This window comes from Anomaloglossus baeobatrachus, chromosome 3 (assembly GCF_048569485.1).
Source record: "Anomaloglossus baeobatrachus isolate aAnoBae1 chromosome 3, aAnoBae1.hap1, whole genome shotgun sequence".
In the NCBI taxonomy this organism is placed as follows: Eukaryota; Metazoa; Chordata; class Amphibia; order Anura; family Aromobatidae; genus Anomaloglossus; species Anomaloglossus baeobatrachus.
The window spans coordinates 169,621,558-169,631,229 of NC_134355.1; positions in this window are offsets into that span (position 1 = coordinate 169,621,558).

The following is a 9,672-nucleotide window of genomic DNA, read 5'->3' on the forward strand; positions in this document are numbered from 1 at the left end:
TAACCTACGTGTAACCTCACCTGCAGTTAAAAAACTTGCTCTGTATGGGAAGCAAAGCACCATGTAAAATGCTGTCTTAATTACAAAGTTTCCCCTTTTATTATAAATAACACTGGCCCTTATTAGCATCCTCTCTAGCTATCTATTTAGTGGCCCCTTATTATATAGTGTCTTTTCTTGTTATGAATAGCACCGTCTCTTATATAGCGTATTCTCGTTATTTCTCTTATTCACAGCACCCTCTTTCTATTATATAATCCTCTCTTGTAAGATATACAATGACTGCTGATGGAGCAGCATCTGACCGAAAGACCAGTGCATCAGCTTCTCCATTAGAAAATAAGCCTTACCATGTTCCATCAGCAGTCATGTCATTTTATATCTAACAAGAGAGAACACTATGAAATAAAGACAGGGTGCAATAAATAACAAAAATAAGAAGAGAATCATATATTTATGGGATAATGCAGCACATAACAAAAGAGGGTGATATGTAATATTTATGTACAGTCTATACATATATATATCTGCAGCTTTGTCGCCATAAAAGAAAGGGAAGGCCCAGGCACAATTTCTTGCTCAGGCTCCACAAGCTGTCAGTGTGTACCCCTGCTTTGAATAGTTCTCAGTTTAAAATCTCATGCTTTTAAATTATTAAAGCATTGATGAAGAAAATATGTCTAACATAATTTTTAATTCTATTGCACAAATTCAGAAAAATTGCGTCCAGCCCAGCAAAATGGCAAACCTGTACATTTCTAAGTACCATTTCCTAGTGCCACCACAAACTGAAACTCCATGCATCGGCACACATCTGTGACATCATGGAGTGCACAGTGACCTAACAATATGCACTCTAGGCATACATAGTCTGTATTATTGATATATATGGAAGATCTTATGAACAAATAACATTTGTCTGACTGTGTTCATGGTTGGAGCTAACAATATTATCCTAGGCTCCAAATGATACATATTCTGTTTTAGAAGGATTTGATATCAGATGTCTGCATAAATAACGTGCTGCAGTTAAGGTATATCCAGACAACAGAAAACCACTTTGCTTTTTATATTAATCTTAGCTGGTGTTGCGAAAGAAATTCAACAGATTCCTACTAGATAATGAAACACTTGGAACTACAAGGTCATTGACATACAGAATATCTGGAATCATGGAGGGTGCAATAGACTGATCCTCTGAGACCGCAAGCATTTTCATTTTAATTGCCAATTTTTTATTTGGTACGACACAAAATGCTTTTAAAAAAAAATGAAAAAAATAACATTCACAGATTTGCCATAGGAAAAAAAATATTCTCGCTTAACCGCTAATATAAGAAAAACTTTTTGAGATAAGTGAATCTTTTGAAACTTGAATTTGCCAGCTTCAAGCAGCGCAATGCTACACTGATTTTTCATGCCCTTTATGACCCCATATTAATGTAAGCAAATAAGTATGGCATCAAATATGTGTTCTATCTGGTGCAGGATATCGGCTTTTGTCTGAGAGACTGAGATTATTTTGCTAAGTGTAAATCAACTTGCTACTAGAGATGAGCCACCCCCCTGGAGTTCGAGTTTGGTTCAGTTCGTCAAACGGTGCCCCGTTCGACGAGCCGTTTGACGAACCTCCTGAACCTCATTGAAAACAATGGGAGGCAATCACAAACACATAAAAACACATTATAAATGTACACATACAGTTAATAAACATTGCCATAACACTTACTGGTGCCCGCGATGCGTCCTGCACTCTGTCTCCCGCCGCTTTTCCATCGGTAATCGCTGCGTCCTCCCGGTAACCAGCAGTGATGCATGACCTATCGTGACGTCAAAATAGCCATGTGACCAGTCACGTGTCTATTATCTCATTGGCTAAAGACTGGTCACATGGCTTTGACGTCATGCTAGGTCCTGACATTGCACTCTCCGGTACACGGTGTATGTTTGTGTATCGCCGTGTACCGGCGACATGCTCTGGCACACGGTCGACTCCCCGTTCTGCTTCCCCATTCCATTATTGACCGGCTGATACAGCCGGTAAATAACGGAGATCACCGTTGTCATAGCAACGCGCCTGTTAGCGGTGACGTCACCGCTAACAGCTGCAGCTGCAGCGGGAATCACGTGATTGGAGCACCGTTGCTATGTCAACCCGTCTGTCAGCGGTGACGTTACCGCTAACAGCCAGCAGCACTGATCACTCACGGAGTGAAAAGCCTGCACGGGGAGCAGCAGCGTCTTTATCCCATGCAGTGCTGCTGATGGAGCAGAGCTGCATGTGTTGAAGGAGAAAGAAGACAGAAGACCATGGATCGTGGAGGGATAAGAGGGAGTAATAAACATGGAGTCTCTAAGTGTGTCTGTGTATTTATTTCTATTAAAGTATTTTTTCTCTGTGTGTTGTCTTTTTTTTAACCCTTTATTGGTGATTCTTAATGGCCGGGTCAAACTTGCCTGACATTAAGGATCTCTGGCTTAATACTAGCTAGTAAAACAAAGCTAGTATTAACTCATTATTACCCAGCAAGCCACCCGGCGTCAGGGCTGCTGGAAGAGTTGGCTACAGCGCTAGATGATGGCGCTTCTATGAGAGCGCCATTTTCTGGGGCGGCTGCGGACTGCAATTCGCAGCAGAGGGGCCCAGAAACCTCGGGCTAACCTGTGCTGCGGATTCCAATCCCCAGCTGCCTAGTTGTACCCGGCTGGACACAAGAATGGGGTGAAGCCCACAAGGTTTGTTTTTTTTAATCATTTCATGAAATTCATGAAATAATAAAAAAAAGGGCTTCCCTATATTTTTAGTTCCCAGCTGGGTACAAATAGGCCGCTGGGGGTTGGGGGCAGCCGTACCTGCCTGCTGTACCTGGCTAGCATACAAAAATATGGCGAAGCACACATCATTATTTTTGTAGTTTTTTGGCAAAAAAAAATAAAAAAATGCTTCCCTGGATTTTCCATTGCCAGTGAAGGTAACATCAAGCAGTGGGGGTTGGCAGCCAGTAGCTGCTTGGATAACCCTTAGCTAGCAATAAAAAAATGCAGCGTGAGCCCATATATATTTTTTTTAATTATTTATTTAAATAACTAAAAAAAAAAGGGCTTCCCTGTATTTTGATTGCTGGACATCACAGTGCTGTAAAAATAAATCTTTAAAAAAAGACGTAGCGCTCCACGGTATTTTTGATTCTCAGCGCAGATAAAGCAGACAGCTACAGGTTGCCACCCCCATCTGCCTGGCGTTACCTTGGCTGGCAATCAAAATACAGGGAACCCCATTATTTTTTTTTATTTCAAAAAATTGTTAAAAAAAAAAATGACGTTGGGTCCCCCCATTTTTGATAGCCAGCTAGGGTAAAGCAGACGGCTGTAGCCTGAAAACCACAGCTGGCAGCTTTACTGTGGTTGGGGATAATAATAATAATTAATAATAATAATAATAATTTATTCATTTATATAGCGCTGTTAATTCCACAGCGCTTTACATACAATTGCAACACTGTCCCCATTGGGGCTCACAATCTAGGTTCCCTGAGAGTATGTCTTCGCAGTCGGCTACAGGCTCTACGGTAGGGACGGGCTGCACCTCAATGGGGAAGGTGCAGCTGTGCTGGGGGAGAAAATGGTGAGATGGATGGAGGAGCTTTTAAACTAGGATCTGGGGGGAGGGAGGGTAGTGGAGCAAAAAAGGGGATAGATGGAGCAGATAGAGACAGTGAGATGGTAGGGGTCAATGAAGGATTAAGGGGGGATGGGACATGCAAGGAACGTAGGGAGGCTAGGAGTAATAAAGGTGTTAATAGGATTAAATGTCTACTGGCAAATGCAAGAAGTCTTGCAAAAAAAATGAATGAATTGGAGACTCTTATGTCAACCATGGATTATGATGTGGTGGGCATTACGGAAACCTGGCTGGATGAAAGCCATGACTGGGTGACAAACATACAGGGTTATAGTACATTTAGGAGGGACAGGAAAGACAACAAAGGTGGTGGGGTGTGTATATTTATCAAATCTAACCTAAAACCTGTGTTGAATGATGACATTGGGGGGAACTGCAACAATGTAGAGTCAGTATGGGTAAATGTATATGGGGAGGGGAATAATGGAAAAATGCTAATTGGAGTTTGCTATAAGCCTCCTAACATACCTGAACAAATAGAGGGTGAAATGCTGGAACAAATTGAAAAGGCAGCTAATAATAATAATCGGGTTCTTATTATGGGGGATTTCAACTATCCAGACATACAGTGGGACATAGAATCTTCTGGTTGTGCTAAAAGCTGTAAATTCTTATCTACCATTCAAGACAATTACCTCTCTCAGATGGTAGATGAACCGACGAGGGGAGATAATTTGCTAGATTTGGTCCTGTCAAATAGACCGGATACAATTTCAGATCTACAGGTCCGGGAGCACTTGGGCACCAGCGATCATAATATGGTAAGCTTCAACGTAATATTCAATAAAACATTTCAAAGGGGAAATGCTAAAACGTGGAATTTTAGGAAAGCTGATTTCAACAAATTAAGGGAAGAGCTAAAATGTGTAGATTGGGACAAAGTCATGGTAACTGGGGATACTGAACATAAATGGGGAAAGTTTAAGGATATACTGCTAGAGCCCTGTAAAAAACGTATACCCTCTGGTAATAAAATGTCCCGGAATAAAAAGAAACCACTATGGATAAATATGACTGTACAAAGTATAATAAAACAAAAACAAAGGGCGTTTAAAATCTTGAAGGCTGAGAATACAGAAATAGCATTTCAGGAGTATAAAGATATCAATAGGCAATGCAAAAAAGAAATCAAACAAGGAAAACTAGCTACTGAAACAAAAATCGCCAATGACATTAAAATAAATCCCAAAATCTTTTATAAATACATTAATGGCAAAAGGAAAACAAAGGATAGTATTGGCCCCTTAAAATATAATAACAAGTTAGTTATAGAGGACAAACAAAAGACTGAGATATTAAATAGGTATTTCACTTCTGTGTTCACCAAGGAACTGACTGTACCAGGCATCATTCAACAAGTGAAAAATCAAAGTTCACCACCCGATATAATTAATTTAACACAAGAAGTACGCCTACGTCTGAGTAAATTAAACATTGACAAATCCCCAGGGCCAGATGGCATTCATCCACGAATATTGAGGGAATTGAGCTCCGTAATTGACAGACCGCTGTATCTTATCTTTTTAGACTCGCTTGTAACAGGGTTGGTGCCTCAGGATTGGAGGATTGCTGGTGTGGTACCGATATTTAAGAAAGGTAAGAGGGTAGATCCAGGCAACTACCATCCAGTAAGCCTGACATCAGTAGTATGCAAAGTTTTTGAGGGCATTTTAAGGGATGACATGCAAAAATATGTTGCAGAAAATAATATAATAACTGACAGACAGCATGGATTCATGAAAGATAAATCGTGTCTAACCAACCTGTTGGGGTTCTATGAGGGGGTAAGTGCAAACCTGGATATTGGTAATGCAGCTGATGTGATTTATTTGGACTTTGCAAAGGCATTTGATACTGTACCACATAATAGCCTTATACTAAAGCTCCAGAAGCAAGGACTAGGGGAAACTATATGCAACTGGGTAAGGAATTGGCTAAAAGATAGGAAACAAAGAGTAGGCATAAATGGAACATTCTCTAAATGGGCCATAGTCAGCAGTGGGGTGCCGCAGGGATCTGTGCTAGGACCAATTCTTTTTAATCTCTTTATTAATGACCTTGTGGATGGGATTGATAGTAAAGTGTCAGTCTTTGCTGATGACACCAAACTATGTAGGATATTAAAAACTGACCTTGATAGTATAATATTACAAAAAGATCTGGATAAGAGGTCAGAATGGGCAGATACTTGGCAAATGAGATTTAATGTTGATAAATGTAAAGTAATGCACCTAGGACGGAGTAATCCTATAACTGCGTATACATTAAATGGAAGTAAACTCGGGACTACAGAACAGGAGAAAGACTTGGGTATTCTCATTACAAATAAGCTGAGCAGCAGCACTCAATGTCTAGCAGCAGCTGCAAAAGCAAACAAGATTATAGGGTGTATAAAAAGAGAGATTAGATCCCGTGATCCCAACGTATTGTTACCCCTCTATACATCACTTGTAAGGCCACATCTGGAATATGGGATTCAGTTTTGGGCTCCACATTTTAAAAAGGACATTCAGAAGTTAGAGTCAGTTCAAAGGCAGGCAACTAGACTACTACAAGGAATGGAAGGCCTCCCATATGATGACAGGTTGAAAAAGTTAGATATGTTTAGCTTAGAAAAAAGACATCTCAGAGGAGATCTCATTTATATGTATAAATACATGTGTGGTCAATATAAAGGACTGGCACATGACTTATTTCTTCCAAAGACAATACTAAGGACCAGGGGGCATTCACTGCAAGTGGAAGAAAAGCGATTCCGACAGCTAAATAGGAAAGGGTTCTTTACAGTTAGAGCAGTCAGACTGTGGAATGCCCTACCACAAGAGGTAGTAATGGAAGACACTATAACAGCTTTCAAAAAAGGGCTGGATGATTTCCTCAGTACACACAGCATTGTTGGTTATAAATGACTTTGTGACCAAATGTAGAACTGGTGGAGAAAGGTTGAACTAGATGGACCTAGGTCTTTTTTCAACCTTAGTAACTATGTAACTAAGAGTGTGGGAGGAAACCGGAGTGCCCGAAGGAAACCCACGCAAACACGGGGAGAACATACAAACTCCTTGCAGATGGTGTCCTTAGTGGGATTTGAACCCAGGACCCCAGTGCTGCAAGACTGCAGTGCTAACCACTGAGCCGAGCCACAGCCACCGTGATCCAATGTGGAGGTCACCCCAGGCACTTTTTTATAATTATTTTAAAAATATTAATAATTACAAAAAAAAGTAGGGTCCCCCCTCAAATTGGATCACCAGCCAAGGTAAAGCAGACAGCTGTGGTCTGGTATTCTCAGTGTAGGAAGGTCCATAGTTATTGGCCCTTCACAGCCTAAAAATAGCAGGCAGCAGGCGCCCCAGAAGTGGCGCATCCACTAGATGCGCCAATCCTGGCGCTTCACCCTAGCTCATCCCGTGCCCTGGTGCAGTGGCAAACGGGGTAATAAATGGGGTTGATACTAGCAGGTCACCTGACAGGTCACCTGACATCAAGCCCAGAAGTTTGTGATGTCTATCACATACCCGACATCACAAACTGTCAATACTAACAAAGCAAATAGACAAAAAAAATATATTTGAAAAAACACTCCCCAAAACATTCCCTCTTTCACCAATTTATTGTAAGGAAAAAAAATAAGGGGGTCCCACGATGACTCTGGACCATCTAGAATATGGAGGGACACGCTCAGGGAACGTATCCCCCATTTTCTAGGAGTGCAGACCCTCCATGTGAGGAGTGTGGGTGCAATGAATCTGCACCCACTCTCCCCGGGTCCACAGCAGCAGAGTCCATGTCGTAAGTGTTGCTACCAAAGCTGCAATGCCCTGCTCATGAGGTAAGGGCATGCCTAATCAGGAGAACTATTCTAGATTTCCAAATATTGGTATTTGCTGATATTATTGCTATTCCACCTACTATATATTGGGGATAGGATCTTGGAGATGGAATACCCCTTTACGTCCAGTTATCCAGCTGAATGAATACTAAACAACAGAGCTTGCTATTTAGACATGTTTTCTTGTGGCGTATAATGGACTCTCATGTTTGGTAGTCGTTCAGCAGGGCAACTATAAAATCAAATACCTCCATTTGGAAATGTAGTATAGCTCTCCTGATCAACTATGTTCCTTACCTCATGAGCAGGGCATTGCAGTAGCTTACAGATGCATGGTTACCACCACTCACTGTGTCTGAACACAGGAAGCTGAGCTGACAGCCGCTCTGTGCATGCGGCAGTGTCTATTGTGAAGGAGGGGGCCGTGGCGGATCAACGCTGCACAGGTACTGTGGGACACCGGGTAACACTGGTGGGGTTATAGGGGGTGACCTGGCAGGGCCTGGGGAGGAGTTTTCTGTCGCATGTGTCATGGCATATGCGACAGAAAGCAGAAGAGTAGGGTGAATGCTGTGCGCGTGGCCATCTTGGATTTCCGGGAGGGGGTCGGGGGGGGCACTTTGGCGCCCCCGTGGAACCGGAGGGGACCGGGGAGGAGATTTATCTCCCATCTGACATGTTTGTTCATGCCAGATGGGAGATAAATAATTTTTTACCGGTGCTGTCATTTACTGTAACGTGATCATCGGTATACGGCGTATACCGGTGATCACGTGAGCGGGGACTGGAAAAACCGTCTTGAATAATGATCTCCAGGGTCTCAGCTACCCCCTGAAACCCCAGAGATTTTCTGACGCTGGGGGGCGCTATTCACTTATTTCAGCCTGCTGTTTATAAACAGCAGATCAGAATAAGGCTTCATTCACACGACCGATCCGTTTTTGCGGTCCACAAAAAACGGTCCGTTTTTTTCACAAGTGCATCCGTGTGGCATCCGTTCCGTATACGGTCTGTATGTCATCTGTTTGTCATCCGTGTGGCATCCGTTTCCATTCCGTAGACGGTCCGTATGTCATCTGTTTGTCATCCGTGTGCCTTCCGTTTTTTTTTGCGTACTGCAAAAAAACTGAAGGAGGGAAAATACATAAATTTACTCAGGATCCATAGCTTCAACCTACATGAGGCGGTCACATGTTCACTCCAGTGCCATTTTCTACTGCTTTTCACAGCGTGGAGCGCTCTGGTGATTTTCTTGTGCTTGTACACTTTTTATCAGTCTTTTCTGTCATTATAATGGCAGAAAGACACATAATGTCCCACTCGCCTGCATTTTGTAATTTTTCACCCCTTGGTGCCTTTCATGTGGCACTAAGGGGTGCTTAGCCTTGTATTTACCAAAAAAAATAAATAAATTTAAAAAAAAATGATGTGGGGTTCCCCCTACATTATAATACAAGCTAGGGTAAAGCAGATGGCTGCAGCCTGCAGACCAAAGCTGGCAGCTTCACCTTGGCTGGTAATCCAAAACTGAGGGCACCCCACACTGTTATTTTAAATTAAATAAGTAATTAAAAAAAAAAAAACATGTGGGGTCCCCCCAAAATTGGATCACCAGTCAAGTTAAAGTGGACAGCTGGGTTCTGATATTCTCAGACTAGGGAGGTCCATGGTTATTGGACTCTCCCCAGCCTAAAAATAGCAGGCCGCAGCCGCCCCAGAAGTGGCGCATCCATTAGATGCACCAATCCTAGTGCTTCGCCCCAGCTCATCCCGTTGTCCTGGTGTCGTGGAAACGGGGTAATATATGGGGTTAATACCAGATGTGTAATGTCACCTGGCATCAAGCCCTGGGGTTCGTGAGGTCAGGCATCTATCAGATACCCGACATCACCAACCCAGTCAGTAATAAAAAAAAATAGACGACAAACACATTTTTATTTGCAAAAACACTCCCCAACACATTCCCTCTTTCACCAATTTATTAGAAAGAAAAAGAAAACCAAGTCTGCTGTAATCCAAGGGGTTCCCATGACGATCCATACCATAGTCACTGTCCCAGTCAATGAAGAACAGAATGTTCCCCATTGGCTGGGAGAGCAATGCAGTTACCTGAGTTAACATCAATAGGTCAGCCCAGGTCACTGCAAGGCATGACAAG